Source organism: Acinonyx jubatus, chromosome B2 (assembly GCF_027475565.1).
Source record: "Acinonyx jubatus isolate Ajub_Pintada_27869175 chromosome B2, VMU_Ajub_asm_v1.0, whole genome shotgun sequence".
Classification (NCBI taxonomy): domain Eukaryota; kingdom Metazoa; phylum Chordata; class Mammalia; order Carnivora; family Felidae; genus Acinonyx; species Acinonyx jubatus.
In genome coordinates, this window is record NC_069385.1 from 58,026,770 (window position 1) to 58,044,834 (window position 18,065).

Here is an 18,065-nt window from a genome sequence, read left to right on the forward strand (position 1 = left end):
CATATGAAGACCTGTGCAAACAGGGCTCTAGGGAGAGTAAATGCCATGTGAAAGTCCTTAAAAACAGTGATATTGGAGCTTAATGAGCAGGAGAATGTTGTGATGAAGAAGGAGAGGTAGTCATAGATAAGATCATTTGTGATCTTTTCTTTCGGAAATGTTTTGCAATGAGGGAGTGTGACATGACACTATACTCTCAGTGGGCAGTGGCTCATTTCTAGGAAGCAATAAATTATTGTTATACATATATTAAGATGTCATAACCTCTAAGTAATAGTTTATAAATTAGTCTAATAAATAAAATCTTACTAGAGGGATATAGATTGGATAAGCAACACTCCCTTTCTTATCCCCCAAAGATACTCCACCACCAGACACACACATCGGCCTTTGGACAATATGGATTTTACTACCTGTCTAGAAATGATGAGTTGGAAATTCATTAAAAATAATATATTGGGCATTTTTTTAAGAGACAAGCACTATTCTAGGTGCTGTGAATTGAGCATTGACCAAAACAAGACCAAAATTCTAATATCATACTATGTATTTCCCCTTATCAATTAATAAAATATATTGTCTCACACAATTTTGTGAATAGATAGGTAGATATAGATATAGTTAGGGTCACAAAGTGAGAAGGACTCAGCTCTCCCTTGCTGGTTTGTGGGATGAAAGCGGTCACAGACTAGGGCATGAAGACTGCCTCTGGAATCTGAGGATGGCCTACTACCAACAACCAGTAAGGAAGTGAGAACTCCTTCCTAAAGTCACAAACTGTTGAATTTGGCTAACCAACTGAATGAGCTAGAAGTAGATTCATTCTCTGAGCCTCCAAAGTAACACAGGTCTAGCAGATCTTGGATTGGTCTTCTAACACTTGGAGAAGAGGAACCAACTAAGTGATATATATGTGTGTGTGTGTATATATATATATATATATATATATATATATATATATATATATATATTTGTATTTGTATTTGTATTTTACATCTTCCAGGTTAATTAATTGTACTTATATAAGATAGTTTCTTGGGTACCCAAACATACAACAACAAAACATGGTCATCTGTCTATTCTTCTTATTGAAATAGGTAGACTTGTTAAGATGATTTCAATTTTCCCATTCTGTTTACACCCAACATGAGGAAACATTTCCTTGAAGCATTTTGTCCTTTAATCAATTAGTTGACAGTTGTATTAACATTTATTGATGTTGTAACAAATTTCAACAAAGTGGCTTAAAACAAAACGAACTTATTATATCACAGATCAGTAGGTCAGAAAGCTGTGTCCACATCACCCAACTGGTTCCTCTTCTCCCAGTGTTAGAAGACCAATTCAAGGTCCGTTAGACCTTTATGGAGGCTTAGAGGATGAATCTGCTTCTAGCTCATTCAGTTGGTTAGCCAAATTCAGCAGTTTGTGACTTTAGGAAGGAGTTCCCACTTCCTTACTGGTTGTTGGTAGTAGGCCGTCCTCAGATTCCAGAGGCAGTCTTCATGCCCTAGTCTGTGACCGCTTTCATCCCACAAACCAGCAAGGGAGAGCTGAGTCCTTCTCACTCTGTGAATCTAACTTCCTTTTCTCTTGTATCTATCTCACACATTCAGAGAGGTTTCTGTGCTTTAAGGGTTCAAGTGAGTACATTGGTCCCACTGTATAATCCAGAATAATTGCTGGATTTTAAGTTTGAAGCCTTAATTTAATCAACCAATTCCTTTCACAGAAGTATGTAGATTAGTGTGTAATTAAATAACCAGAGGAGAGGGATATTGGCAGGATAGCTTTAGTAGTCCGCCTACCACAGGAGGTATACAGTGTATTTGCCCTTACTAACCTTAAACATTTGGAGATACAAGGAAATACAACTATGAAACCAAACTTCCAAGCAGTATTGCCAACTGCTAGGTCCCTTAACTACACCCAGAAGGTGGTAGCCAATGATAGGGATCTATTCTCATGCAATTTTCTATGGAAGGATGGAGTAGTTTTGATTACCATTCATACTTCTACACCATGATTATTATAATTACCACAAACTTATACTGATACTTCATCTTTTAGTTATTAATTTTGAGTATGTGAGGTAGAGAAAATGAATCCCCCCAAAAGAACAGAGTATGCCCCTGAGGAAAATGGCAAAGATCACTACAAATTGCAGGTGATAATATCCTCTACAAGTTTCAACTATAGAGTAAGATTAGATACAGAATTTTATGTAACAGAAGCAGTCGTTTCTGAAAGCCAAGGACACTTTTCAGTCATTTGCCATTGTTGGATGCAGGGCTGAAACTTTTGGGTCTCTGTAAGATATCCAAGTTCCCAGACTTACTCTGAAGGAAACTAGTTTGTAACTCAATCCCAAATTTTGAGTGTTCAATCTGATTGAAAGTTTTAATGGTATTTAATGTCATTGTATTACTTCACAGCAAACAAAACTGCTTTCATTTTTCTATTGTTATTAATTGTGGTAAAATATGCATAAATAACATTTACCATTTTAACAGTTTTTAAGTAGACAGTTCAATGACATTAAGAACTTTCACATTGTTATGCAACTATCACCGCCATCAATCTCTAGAATGTCTTTATCTTCTGAAACTGAAACCCCATACCCATTAAACAATGATTTATGATCCTCCCCTCCCCTCAGCCCCTGGTGATTACCATTTTATATACTTTCTGTATGAATTTCACTACTCTAGGTACCTCATATAATGGATATAACATAGTATTGGTCTTTTGTGACTGGCTTATTTCACTAAGCATAATGTCTTCAGGGTTCATTCATGCAGCATGTGCAGAATTTTCATCCTCTTTAAGGCTCAATAATATATCATTGTATGTATATACACATTTTGTTTATCCATCTGTTTATGGATGTTTCACTTGCTTCCTATCTTCTGCTATTGTGAATAATACTCCTATGAACATGGATGTACAAATAATGTCTTTGAATGCCTACTTTTAATTCTTTTGCGTATCTAGTCTTAAGTGGAATTGCTAAGTAATATAGCAATTCTATGTTTAATTTTTTAGTAACTGTCTTACCATTTTCCACAGTGGCTGCACCATTTAACATGTTTACATCCCACCAGGAATACAAAAATGTTCCAATTCTTTTTACACACTTACCAACTCCTTTTATTTTCTGTTTTTGTTGTTGTTGATAATAGTCATCCTGGTGAGTGCAAAGTGGTATCTCATTGTGATTTTGATTTGCATTTTTCTAATGATTAGTGCTGTTGAGCATCTTTTCCTATGTTTACTGGCCATGTGTTTATCTTTTCTGAGAAATGTTTAATTAAGTCCTCTTCCCATTTTTAATCAGAGTTTTTGTTGTTCTGTTGAGTTATATAAGTTCTTTGTATATTCTGAATATCAAGCTCACCAGATATATAATTTAGAAATATTTTCTTCCATTTCATGGGCTGCTTTTCACGCTGTTTATAGTGTCTTTTGAAGCACAATTTTTTTTAATCTTAATGTGGTCCAATTTATCTATTTTTCTTTTGTTGACAGTGATTTTGTTGTCATATCTAAGAAATCATTGCCAAATCAATTGAACTCCCCCCCCCCCCCATGTTTTCTTCCAGTAGGTTTATAGTTTTAGGTCTTACGTTTAGAAACATTCCTTTGCCTGCCTGCCAGCCTGCCTTTCTTCCTCCCTCCCTCCTTTTCTCTCTCTGTCTTCCTCCCTCCCTTCTTCTCTCTCTCTTTCTTTCTTCCTTCCTTCCCCTTTCATTCCTTCCTCCCTCCCTCCCTTCTTTCTCCCTCTTGCCTCCTCTCCTTCCTTCCTTCCCTCCTTCCCTCGATCTTTCTGTCTTTCTGCTTTTGGATATCCAGAGTTTCCAGCAATATTTGTTGAAAAGGCTGTCCTTGTTCTAACTGAATGATTGTGGCAACCTTGCCAAAAATATTTGACTATATATGCAAGGGTTTATTTCTGGGCTCTTAATTGCATTTCATTGGTTTACAAGTCTATGTTTATGTTGGTATTATGCTGTTTGATTGCTGTAGCTTTTTAGTAAGTTCAGAAATCAGAAAGTGTGAGACCTCCAACTTTGTTCTTTCTCAAGATTGTTTTCACTATTTAGAGCCTTTGAAATACCACATGAATTTTAGAATTGAATTTTCATTTTCTGCAAAAAAAAATCATTGGGGTTTTGATAGGGATTACATTGATTCTGTAGAATGTTTTGGGCAGTATTGACATCTTAACAATACTGCCTTTCTATCCATGAATACTGAATATATTTCCACTTACTTGTATCTTCAATTGTTTTTCAGCAACATTTTGTAGTTTTCAGTGTATGAGACTTTCTTCTTGGTTTTTATTCCTAAGTATTTTGTTCTCTTTGATACTGTTATAAATGGAATTTATTTCTTAATTTCCTTTTTGCATTGTTTATTGTGAGTATATAGAAACAAACTGATTTTTGTATTTTGATTTTGTATGCTGAAACTTTGCTGAATTCGATAATTAGTTCCAATATTTTTGTGTGTGTGGAAAGTAACTCTTAATTTAAAGTATTTCTACCATGATGGTAGGCACTTATTCTTAATTAATTTGTCTTCCTAAGGGGATATATAAGTTTCTTAAACTTAGTCACTTAGTTGTTACTGTGTTGGAAGAAGAAAACTAGATTCAGATTCTTGATATTTCCAGCAAAGCAGACATCCATTAGAGCCCTATTGAAGTCACCTCCACTCAAAGCTGAAGAAGTCATTTTTATTTGTCTTATTTTGAGTTTTTTGTTAATTATTATTATTATTATTATTATTATTATTATTATTATTTTCACACCCCAGGCTTAGTTCAGGGAGCAGGGTGCATGAGTTTTTTCTTGATGACCCATCAACTTTTTAAAAACTCACTGTATCCCTTCTAAACAAGTCCTTTTTGTCCATGTAGGGCCTCAGGTCCTTAGGAGTTTCCTGCTTCTGCTTCTCTACTTAATTGTCACTGTCTCACCAGAGCCAATAAAACCAGACAAACATACCTGGAAAATTCAGAGTGGAAAGGGGAGTGAGGTAAAGAAGGAAAGAAAAACTGGAGACTATTATTTCAAAAATACCCCCTCACACTAACTCATTTTACAAGGTGTTGGACAAAAAGTAGTAATCAAATTAAAGCTTTTAAGTCTCTGATTTGTCTCTATTTCCCCCATGAAAATAAGTAGCAAAGATGTTTGCACTTAGGGCTTATGGTAGGGGAGTAGTGATAAACACTGAATTGGGCTTCCCAATGTTTGTGCTCAAGAAAACCCAAGACCTAACTCAGGACAAAGATAACTCTAGAACAGCATTGTCCAGTAGAAAGACAGCTACATATATAATTAGAAGTTTTCTAGTAGACACATTCAAACATGTAAAAATAAACAGGCCAAATAGTTTTAATGTAGTATTTTATTCCACTCAGGTTATCCAAATATCCAAAACACAGACTCATACTTGTCACACTCTCTCTCACTTTTTCTCGTTTTTCCTCAGCTCACCTTTGGTTCACCTCATGCAGAATTCTAGTTGTATCCTTCAATACATCCTTCAGTGTCCAACTTTATTACTATAACAGCTCTTTTGGAAATTGGCACTTAATTGCTAGTTACTAAATTAGAATGAAACTATTTAGTTCTCCTTTTACTTAACCTTTCCCTCTATAAAACTCCTCTCTTTGTGCAATTACACTTTTTCTTAATTTTCTTGGTACACGTCTCATTCATAGCTCACCCCTAAGTATATTTCACCTATGCCTGTATTTACTGCCTACTTCATTTTTTTGTAGAAGTGGGCCTTAATCAAGGAATCACATTTGAAACCTTTTGAAAAATATAAATTCCTTGATATTTCTGAGGATTTTTGTTCAGTAATACTGATGATCAACTCAGTTATCTGTAAATGTAAGAAAACTGATGATGTTGAATTCTGATGTTGATGCCCAGGTAGGCTTGATAAAGACTGATCAAATAAAAACAGTTACACATATACTCCCACCTTCACCATGCTCTTTTATGTGTCAGGATATTTGTTCATCATGTTTCTTTTGCCTGGATTCCTCAAAATCAGAAACCTGGGCAAATTTAGCAAGACTTTGGTTTAATACTAGGAGGCTTACGTACTTCTGGCTAACTTCAACTCCATTACGTAAATCAGCCTTTTGGTTTGAAATACTGTCAGTTAAATACTGATAAAGGGCAAAAGTGTCATGCTAGGACATGCATGGTTTCTAATGTTTCAGATTGGGAGACTATCTTAGTATTTTTATAAAGTTTGTGGCAGTAAATATTACAATATATTTTTATTGAATAAAAATCTAGTATATTTATATCAGTATGCACTTGATGTCCCTGGATTTTTTTATGCCATTATATATCTATGCCATTTGTATCTAATTTGTGCCAGCTTAGAGTTACATAAACATATTCATATTGGTATTTCAAGTAAGAAAAAAATAAATATGTTCCTTTTGAAATCACTCAGCTTAATTTTTTAATCAAAGCATTGGGTATGTATCATAACTCTAAAATAAATCTTTAGGACATGTAGCTATTATCACATTATAACTCAAGATGTGTGCCTTGAGAATATTTTTCATGATTCATTTATAATTAATGCCTGTGAACATTTCCCATATAATGATGATTTAACATTCTAAGATATTGAAACCAGTCAATATAATTTTACCTCATAATACTCAACTAGTTCTATGAAAATGCAAATTAAAGATCAGAGTATTAGGCAAATCAAATTTACATGCATATGGTGTATATACATAAAATGATTCAGAATATTGGATATCATTACCCACTCATTATACTCATAGACCATAATAAGGAACAAGAGGAATTTGCCACATAAAAGACATTAACAAAATGGAAAATTTTACAGGCATACAATTTATATTCTAAGCCCTAACATGGACCTGAATGCCAAAATCTATACAGCTAACAAAATAAAGGTAAAAGCAACATTTCTTTCAGCAAACTGATGAATATCTCTATAGGAAATAAACTCAATGAGGTTGGATATTATCTAGATCTCTTCAAAAGAACTTGAAAATACACATTGTTTTTTCTATTTAAATATTGGAATAACTCACTAAAGTGAACATAAACACGCAGTATGGTAATTTTGAGGTTAAGAACACATTTTTAAAACTTAGCAGTGGCTTGAATTGTGGATTTACTGTTTACTAGTTATATTATCTTGCATGCATTTCTTAACTTAATTCTATACTTTTCTTTTACAATATAGAATATAACTAATCTATCACAGGAACACTGTTAGTATAAGTACTATAATTATGGAAATATTAATGTGTGCATATAATTATGGAACTAATAATGTCTGCATATAGTAAGTGTTCAGTATGTATCATGTAATATTTTTTCTAGTGAAACCAAACAGAAACTCACACTTTCATCTTTTTTCAAATGGCTGTTATTTTTTCTTAAGTTAATTTTATTTATTTTGAGAGGGAGAGAGAGCACACAAGAGCATGAGTAGCAGAGGGACAGAGAGCGAGGGAGAGAGAGAATCCTAAGCAGGCTCCACACTGTCAGCCCAGAGCCCATGTAGGGCTCTATCTCACTGAACCATGAGATCATGACCTGAGCCTTGATTAAGAGTCTGACATTTAACTGACTGGGCCACCAGGTGCTCTGCAAATGCTTTTTAAAAGTGTATAAGTGTAAGCTTAAATCTTCTCATCTTAAATAAAAAATAAATGCATTTATAAAAGCATTATTATATCATCAAATACAATACATTTAGAATGCTTGGTAAATTCCACTTTTAATGTTTTTGGAAGTAGAAATATTAGAATACTAATGCTGGAATACAAAGAAAGCATTTAATATTTATTATTAAAAAATAATGTGGAAAAATAAATCCAGAGCAAATTTGAGGAGGAAAATATCAAATTTTCATTCTCTCTTGGCATCTCAATATCTGTACCTTTAATTTCAGATTCTGCCTTTTACTTTTATGTGATTTTGAAAAACTCAATTTCCTTATGTGTAACCCAGAAATAATAGCAAATTCATAGATTATTATAATTTTTAACTTACTAAGGTAAATTATAGAAAAATATTTTGTAATGTGAAGAGAACTCTTTAAGTGTTGTTTACATGTATTTTTAGTTTGCTCATTAGAAAATAAAATATAGATTCTTCACTTGGTCTGCAATTTACTTAAAATAGAAAAAAAGAAAAAAAAACAAATGAGTAATGTTTGAAGTCCCTTTCAAAATGGAATTATATCCCATTTGTACCTTACACTTTTCTAAAAGCTTTGTATCAGAAATTCAAAGGAGTAAAAATCTTTCTCAGGTAATAAGATGGCCCAGCTTCAAAATATACTCTTGTTAATAAAATATTATATATCCCTAAGAATGACTTGGACAAAATTCTGGAACTTTAGTACATGAAGGAAAAAAAAAAAAACCTCTGGTTTGCAGAATAATACCTTCAATACGAATTCATCAATTTAAATATGCATGTATATATGCATGTATATGTATATATACATACACATATATAGGCATACATGCATACATAAATATGCAAATATATTTGTATATATGTATGTCAATTTAGAGAAATAGAACCAGAAAGATACACCAAACTATTGACAAACTAATTACCTCTGAGATAAGGAAATAAACAATAGCCTTATTAAAAAAGGATTTTCACCTTTTACTTTACGTATTTCTGAACTGATTAAACTTTCCTATGAGAATATTTCTTTGTATTATTTGGATAATTAAAACACAAATGAAAAGAAAACTATATTTAACTTGTATTAAAGAAAATGGTCATTCACAGTTAATATCTGCAAACTGGAATATCAAGCCTAAATTTCTAATACTGTCAGATAGCATCTCTAGTAGACTTGAAAAATCTGACTTCAAACTTCCAAGCTGAATAGTCAAATTCAAAATATATATTCAGGAGTTCAAACATTCCACTGATATTATTAGCTAAATCAGTATTGGGTCTTAAAAATAGAAACTGAGTGGCACCTGGGTGCTCAAAGCAACTGACTTTGGTTCAGGTCATGAGGTCATGGTTCGTGGGTTCAAGGCCTGTATTGGTCTCCATGCTGACAGCTCAGAGCCTGGAGCCTGCTTCAGATTCTGTGTTTCCCTCTGTCTCTGCCCCTTCCCTGCTCATGCTCTGTCTCTCTGTCTCTGAAAAATAAATAAACATTCAAAATAGAAATTGATAACTGGTTTATACTTCTGCGTGTCCACATAGACTCTGTGGCTGGGGTTAGAAGCAGTACTCATTCAGAGTTGGAAATATCAACCTTAAAACTATGTGTACCTGCAAAGTGAAACATCTGATCAAACATCCTGGTAATGTATGTTTATTTTACTCCAGTTCAAATATGTGAGTATCTGCAAACATATAGATTTCCTAACACCTTAATTTTGCTCCATCTTTTAAACTGGAGTACATTTCCTTTTAAAAAAAAAGTTATGGTAGTTATATATATGCTATGGTAATGTATAATATGTATGAAATGCTTTCATAAAGAAATTAACCCCTAAGGATAAATGATTAACTGGTTTACTTTGTATGTCATGATCTATCAAGTTCTTGAAATTAAGTGCAGTTGAGGTGTTATGCCTCTACAATTTTTCAGTTTAATATACACATGTATATACAGTTGTGTATATGATTAAAGCACATTTGTGTTTTTATTTATTTATTTATTTTGAGAGAGAGAGAGAGAGAGAGAGAATCAGAATCCCAAGCAGGCTCCATGCTCAGCACAGAGCTGAGGCAGAGATCTATCTCACAAACATTAGATCATGACCTGAGCCAAAATTGAGTCAGATGTTTAAAGCACTGAGCCACCAAAGTGCCCCACATTTGTGATTTTGAACTTTTGGAGAAGTGGAAGCAGATATAGGAGACTAAAAAGCATAGCTGTAAGAGGAATGGCTATTGGACAAGAATATAAAAATGATGCTTTATTAAACTTCTGAGTAGATACATAATTTTGCCTACAGGTTAAGCAACTAGAATATCTGTATTTATATGAAATCCTTCTAGCGACAGTCTCCTGATTACTAAGGAATTACTGAGTTGATGCCATAGCATATGGTGATGAAATTAAAAATTTTCAAGCTTCCAGGAGTCTCGGCTTATTCCACTGAAATAAACCTGCAGCCTATTTAAGGGGTAACAAAATATTTTGCTGAAATTATTAAAATGTGATAAAATTAAACATAATTTGACTTCTTTTTATTCCCAAAGCACCTTTGTTAACGTTTCAATGCAAGATTTCAGAAATTAAACTCATATATTGATAGTCTTCCTATTCTTTTTTTTTCTCATTTTCATTCACCCCAATATTTATTTTTCTTATCCAGTTTCCAACATAAAATGTATAGTTTTGACTGTGTCCATGTGCTACATACTGCTTTAGTTGTGGAAATTAAAATAAAAGTAAAAATATCCCTGCATTCAAATAAGGTAGACAGCCCCTGAATATAATAAAATGTATGTAATAGGCTCAAAGGAGACAAGGGCCAACGAAACCCACAAAATAAAAAGCAAACTAAAGAGCAGGGGTAGGTAACAAGTGCCACTTTGTAATGCTAACTGGAGTGGTCAGGATAGACCTCCAAAAGAAAGATGTCAAAGGAGCGAAGACCTGAAAGAGGTGACGGAGGAAGATTTCCACATATTGGAATGAAGATATCTCTAAGCAGAGCAAGAACCCAGTGCAAAAGATCCTTGAGACTTGAATATAAAAGTATGTTAAGGGAGCTCGAGGAGGCCTTGTGTAACATGTGCAATGTGAAAGGAAAGAAGAGTAGTAGAAGTAGGCGTTAGTAAGGATACTGGGAGCTAGTTCATGTTCTACAGGCCATTCTAAATACATTGGCTTTTGGAGACCTTTCTAGGGCTTTTGCATAAAAGAATGGTAGGATCTACTTATATTTTATTTTATTACTTTTTTAAGGTTTATTTATTTATTTTTGAGGGGGTTGTGGAACGAGCAGAAGGGAGGGGTGGGCAGAAAGAGAGGGAGACAGAATCCCAAGCAGACTCAAATTCACCAACTGGGACATCAGGACCTGAGTTGAAATCAAGAGTTGGACGCTCAACCAACTGAGCCACCCAGGCACCCCTACTTATATTTTTAAATAATTACTTAGGTAGAGCGGCTGAGAGTCAGCATAAGGGTCCAAAGGTGGAAGCAGGGAGATTACTTAAAAGGCTTTTGGAGCAGTGCTCACGACTTCTGCTGGAAAGGCCATGTGTGGAGCATATGTAATTCCTTTAGATTCCAGCGCTTGGTCAGTGCTCTAGTTGGTTCTCACTGCCGCACCCCAGGCTGGGCCCTGGTGAAGCTGAGAGAGGTGGCAATTCTGAGGCCCCAGTAGTTCAAGGGTGGTCAGTTTTCCATTCATTGGGGCTTTATTCCTCTTGTGATTTGCCTGGCCTACTTTAGGAACAAAGGATTTGGGTCATCTGGATTTGGAAAACCATAGAGGAACAGGAATGTTCACTTGGTAATAATTCATCAAACTGTACATATATGGCATATGTATTCCAATGTACATGTTACAAGTCAATAAGAAGCTGAAAATGGTTAAACATGGAATTTAGGTTGGGAAAAGAGGGCAAAAAGGAAATCAAAGTGATGAGGACTGTATGATCAATCGATCAATCCAGTCATAGTGGGTTGGAAAATTGTTAGAGATGGTGTAATAAAAGAAATGTGTTGGAATGCTATGAGGTTGTAGATATTGTGTGTGTTAGTTTGCTAGGGCTGCCATACCAAAATACCACAGACTGGCTGGCTTAAATAATAAAAAATTATTTCCTTACAGTGCTGGAGGCTTGGAAGTCCAAGATCAACTTATTGACAGGGTTGGTTTTATTCTGAGGCCGCTCTCTCACAGGATTGCATATGACCATTGTTTTCCTCTGTTTTTACATGGTCTTATCTCTGAGAACCACATTTATGTGTCCTAATCTCTTCTTACAAGGACACCATCATATTGTATTAAGGCACACCCATATGGCCTCATTTTACCTTAATTACCTTTTTAAAGGCATTTTCATACAGGTACATTGTGAGGTACTAGGAGTCAGGAGTTCAACATAGGCACTTGGGGTAGGGGTACCATAGCTCATCCCATAACAGTGTGGGATGCCTGAAATTAAGACTGGAGGAAAATTATTGTGTAATAATAAGGTCTAGGACATGACTATGGAAATGAATAGCTGAGGTAATGTGCAGGGCAAGATCACTGGAAGAGAAATGTGCCAGTAATGGTCATATTTGTGTATAATGAAATTACCTAAAATTAATACGGGAACAGTGTGTTGGAAGAACTGACAGTAAGCAGGAAGCTAAAATAGAAGTGAGGATGATCTGAGAGTGCAGAAGAAAGTATTACTGAAGTGAGATAATATGGACCCGTGACATGAAATTCAGTGTTGTGTGGTTTTGAAAGTAAAGAAGGAAAATGGTCTGAGAGCAACAATGGAATGCAAAGAGGACCCTTAGCTCCAACTCCAGGACCATTAATATATGGATTATGATAGAAAAATGGTGTACCTGTTAAGAAGGCTACAAGTAGTGAGACTCAGAGAAGTCATTTATTGAAAGACTATGGAAATAATCAGAGAAGTGGCTAAGGATTTAATGGTGTTGTGATGTAGAAATCCTATAGTGACACTGTAAATATTTAGAAGTGCATATGTATGTATATGTATATATATATATATATATGTATATATATATGTGTGTGTGTGTGTGTGTGTGTATATATATATATATATATATATATACACAAAACATACAGAAACATGTAGACACACAGACATGTGGGTACACACACACATGGAGTTTGTACCTGTGAACCAGAATGGGCACTTTTCCAAAATATTTTACTTATGTCCCTGTTGTAATTAAATAGCTTCAGGAGAAACATTAGCTATTGGACAGTTTACAACTCCAGAAAATAGGTGACTTGGTATGAAAGGTCACTTTCCAGAGAGGTCTATTATGGCTTTTTGTTTCTTCCCACTGTTCCCCCTTGCATCTGTTACTTCCCATGCACGCCACCCCCCTACTACCATGCTGTCACCTGTAGCATCCCTCTTGACATTCTAAATATAAGGAAAAGCTGAAACTTAGAAATTTAAAACTAGAGAGCCAGTGACCACATCTTGGAATTGAGACAAATTCAGGAATGGCTCAGAACCAGCCCAGACCTTCTCATAGTAAGTGCAGTGCAAAAGGATTATTGAAGCATTTTTCATTTTGTCAGACATTTTAATTTTTCTTTCCTTCTATTCATTATGACGTTTTTCGATCTTGCTTGGTTGAATTTGCTATCTGACTCTTGGATACTATTTCAACCAAAATCAAACAAATCATAAATTCCTGTTTGCTCTAAAAATAGAATGAGGGAAGTGAATTATCCCCTTTAAAATCAAAGCAGCCATTTCGTATAAAATTTACATAAAGCACAAGAAAGAAAAAAAACAAAAGGGAATATCTCAAAAAATGAAAGACCATGATTCATATTTCAATTAAATTATTCTGAGGAAACAGTATGGATATTTCATAGCACCTCTTTATAAAGGTTTTTAAGGCTGTAAATTGTTGCTTAATACATCAAAATATAATTATTTGAGATGATCAAGAGCATTTTTCTCTTCTTTATTAAATCTTCTATTAGAGAAAATGCTTACAGTAAGGATATATATATATATTTTATACTTAAAAACAATACATTGTTTTAAGAGTATAATCCCTAACATTTCAGATGTTATTTAAAACCACAATTGTGTGACATGTAACAAGAAATCTAGTTGAGACTGCTAAATATAAGTTCTCAGCAAAATTTTAACTTCTTTGAAATTTGTATCTTTCAACTGAGTAACTAGCACTCTAAAATTATTTTTTCCCTTGTTTATCTTCTTGAGGTGAACCACATGAACTGGCTTGCTCAATTTTCTTCTGTTTTTATGTCTCAACACAGAAGCAGTCAGTCATACGAAAGTACAGATGTTCTCAAATAATCATGTTCCAGAGATGTGGAGAATGGAGAATCTCAGTGGATTTGAAATATTTCTAAAATTGGATCAGAAACTTTTATAGCACACTTTAGTCGTCTGAAGTAGATGCTTAAAGAATTCAGAATAAATCTGCTTGTCTCCTATCCTATTAAAATGGCAACATTCCTGTTGTGTACATAGCTTGCTTTGCTAAGCTGAAAAATTATTTGTTTTTGTTTAGAAGAATATACTAGTCACTGCTTATCCACAGGGGATATGTTCCAAGACCCCCAGTGAATGCCTCAAACTGGATAGTATTGAACCCTATATATACTTTTATTTTCTGTATATACATACATATGATACAGTTTAATCTATAAATGAAGCACAGTAAGCAATTATGATAACAGAATAGAACAGTTGTAACAGTATATTATAATGTTGTGAATATGATTCCTCTCTGTCTCCAAATATCTTATTGTACTGTATTCACCCCTCTTGTGATGATGTGAGATAATAAAATGGTTATGGGATGAGAAAGAGTGAGGGGAGTGACTCAGGCATTGTGACCTAGCATTAGGCTACTCTTGATCTTCTCATGATATGTCAGGAGGATCATTTCCTCAGAAGGTCAATTATTTGCTTCTAAACCACAAAGAGGAAGGACTACTGTGCACTTAGAGTCAGGGTCTAGAGCTCTGCTTTTGATGTTCATTTGGAATTTGTATTTGAAGAGAAAAATGTATACAGTAATGAATGAGTTTTTGTATAAGTCCTGCCAAATATACTTTATATTCTCCTCTGTATCTTGCACAAGATCTGTCTGGTGAAAGTCTACTCTAATTTCTAAATTCTATTTATTCTTCTTGAATTTGTTTCATTTTGCATGGGTTTTAGCACAAGTCATATTACATAGTTTCTTTTAGTTTTGCCCAGATATGGGTTAAAATTTGAAACTCTTTATGTGTCTGCATATATAATCATTTCAAATCCTTTTTCCTACCCTAAGTCATCAGAAGGATAATCCATATAATTTTTTCTATATTAACTAATTTCTTTTACTTGTGGTGTTATAAAAATCTGCTTACTCTTTTTATTTTCTTAGGAGTTTTGACATGTGAATATTCTGAAATAATATCCAAATAGAACAATGGAGCATTGTTGGAGGTCATTGTGAGGTCATGATCAATGGGTGAAGCAAAATTTGGACCTTGGCCATAGGAGACTTCTCACCCCATTCCCATAGTGGGAGCCATTTTCAATTACACAGCCTTGACAGCAATATGTTGTTGAGACCATCTGGACTGACCACATTGATGAATCCAATTAAGACCTCTGTATAAACTTTTAAGATTCTGGTGGGCAGATTTGGAGATCTACTCATCTTGTGGCCACTCAAGATAACCTTTATAAGTAAATTCTTGCTTATTAAACAAGCCACCTATCAATCTGGAGTGATCTGCCTCTTTCTTCTGCCTCTCTTTGCCCTTTGTGTACTGGGCTAGTTTAGCAACCAACAAGGATAACTACCAAATATTTATGCATCAGTGTTTCTGCCATTAGGAGAGGTTTTCCTTTGCTGATCAAAATAAATTCATAAGATAAAGCCCATGTTAACCGGATCACAGAGTGCATAAATCTTTTGCCTTGACTCAGTTTACATGATAATAAGTTGTATATTTTATTCTGATTTAACTGTTTGCCAACGTTTCTTAAGTGTATATGTTTTGTCTCTCCAGCTGATATAAGTAATAGAAGACAGGCTACATGTTCATTTTTATACCTCTAGAGTATCTTCAGAGGCATTCAATAAGTAGGGCTGACTCTTATTTACATTTTAAAATTTGTCTATTAAAATCTCTTATTAGTTATTGGATTCTGTTGGTAAAAATCATATTAATTCCTCTTAGGAAACTACGAAATCCAAAGCTATCTGATAGTAAAACTAGGACCCATTAAGGAGAACATGCTATTGAAAAGTCATGGCACTGCAGTATTCTGCTCTACTTTAATTTTTAAAAAAATATTTATTTATTTTTGAGAGAGAGAAAGACAGAGAGCTAGCAGGGGAGGGCAGAGAGAGAGGGAGACATGGAATCTGAAGCAGGCTCTAGGCTTCACGCTGTCAGCACAGAGACGACTCACCAACCTTGAGATCATGACCTGAGCTGAAATCAGACGCTTAACCAACTGAGCCACCCAGGTGCCCCAGATCTACTTTAATACTTCTAGTAAATATATTCTATACTGACTGAATATAATTCTAAACAAACAGTGGTAATGTCAAAAAAAAAAAAGAAAAAACATGGGGCGCCTGGGTGACTCAGTCACTTAAGCATGAGAATTCAGCTCAGGTCACGATCTCAAGATTTGTGAGTTCAACCTCTGCGTCAGGCTCTGTGCTAACAGCTCAGAGCCTGGAGCCTGATTCAAATTCTGTGTTTCCCTCTCTCTATGCCCTTCCCCAGCTCACACTCTGTCTCTTTCAAAAATAAACATTAAAAAAAGTAAGAAAAAGAGAAAAAAATATTCTTTTCTGAGGCAAACCTGACCATAAGAGTACATCTGGACTATGTGTACTCTAATGATACTAAGTATTCGACATGATTTTAAACCACATATGTCTGTCTATATCATGGAAGTTTTGTGCTTGTAACATGTTATGGTTCCAAATGGCTTTTAAATCAATATTTTTATGTTTAAATATGTTGAAATCAGTTAGACTTCTATCTGCAGTAATTAGAGACCAATAGGGGTTTATCTCCAACTACCTAGTCTTTAGTATTTCTGGAACTTAAATAGTATGCACAAGTGAAAAACCAATCTTACAATATATTTGTGCTATTTACTATATATATGATACATGTAATATGTATTAACTTGTCTGTAAAATCATTTATATTGATAAGTTATAGTACAAACGTTGAAAAGCGTTTCCTAAAAATAATGACTTCTCTTGGGATTTGAACAAAATATTTCATCAGTAATTCTCTTTTTGTTTAGCTCTTTTTGTGAACTCTGCAACCTGAGTCAATTGTACAAAAAACAGCAACTTCTTGGATACAGAAGATCCTGCAACTCCAGGTAATATGGTCATGGCAGAGATTAACTATAGGTCATGTTCACTTATCCCTTACCATCTAGATATCTCATTCAAGAGTCAGAAAGAGTATAACAGTAATTTTGTATAGTTACAGTCAGAGAAGAGAAAGTTACAGCCATCTGAGAAACAATGCCCTGCCTCCAACCCCCACCAGTTGAAAAGGTTATTTCCAAGTGTGAACAAACATAATTTGTAATTGGTTACAATGGATTTTTTGTTTTGTTTTCGTTTTTTTGTGTTTTATTTTATTTTGGCTACAGTGGGTTTAAACAGAGAATAGAGGTTTTGTTTCAATTTGAGACAAGTCTCAAAAAACATTGATCTTTAGGGAGGAAAGGGAGAGAAGGTTTGGTTTGGAATGGCGTATGAGGAAGCTGACTAGACTACACTGATTATGCTGGAGGGAAACAGCTAGTGAAAAAGCCCAAAAGGGATAATCTGCAGACATTGATATGGGAGAGGTACAAGAGCTCTGGCACGGCCTAAATGTTTCATGAGTTATCTCATCATTTAAAAAGCAAGGCATTGAGTGTAGGCTGGTTTTAGGAAAACCACTCATTCTAATTGTGGAGTGTAAGGAATGTCGTTGCGACTGCTAGGGGAAGTGCCTCTTGAAAGTTAGCGTGGTATTAGCGACCCAAGAAGGTGACAGGAATTCAGAGCAGAGCAACCAAAGTGAGGAACAGAAACAGTAATTAAACACAAAATAAAATAGAGAAACAAAGCAAGACAGTGTCAGCTATTTCTCAGGTCTCCAGGCTCCCTCAACTTTCTAAGAAGGGATATCAAGGTAGCACGGATTGAGAACCTTGGGGCTTCCCTTGGCTTTCCACTTGGTAAACCCAATGTAATAATATGTGTCTGAGAAAAGATCAGCAATAATGCAAATCATCAAAGACTTGAGGGATGCAGAAGTGGTGACC

At 34.7% G+C, this 18,065-nt stretch overlaps 1 long non-coding RNA gene across 7 annotated transcripts in view; it reads left to right on the forward strand.

The window, feature by feature from the left end:
• Window positions 1-18,065, forward strand: part of LOC106975272 (uncharacterized) — a 1,087,042-nt gene that overhangs the window by 837,111 nt on the left and 231,866 nt on the right. For all 7 annotated transcript variants that reach the window (XR_008298440.1, XR_008298437.1, XR_008298436.1 and 4 more), the window contains one exon: window positions 17,043-17,123. This is a non-coding gene — a long non-coding RNA (uncharacterized LOC106975272). The remainder of the gene's footprint in view (window positions 1-17,042; window positions 17,124-18,065) is intronic.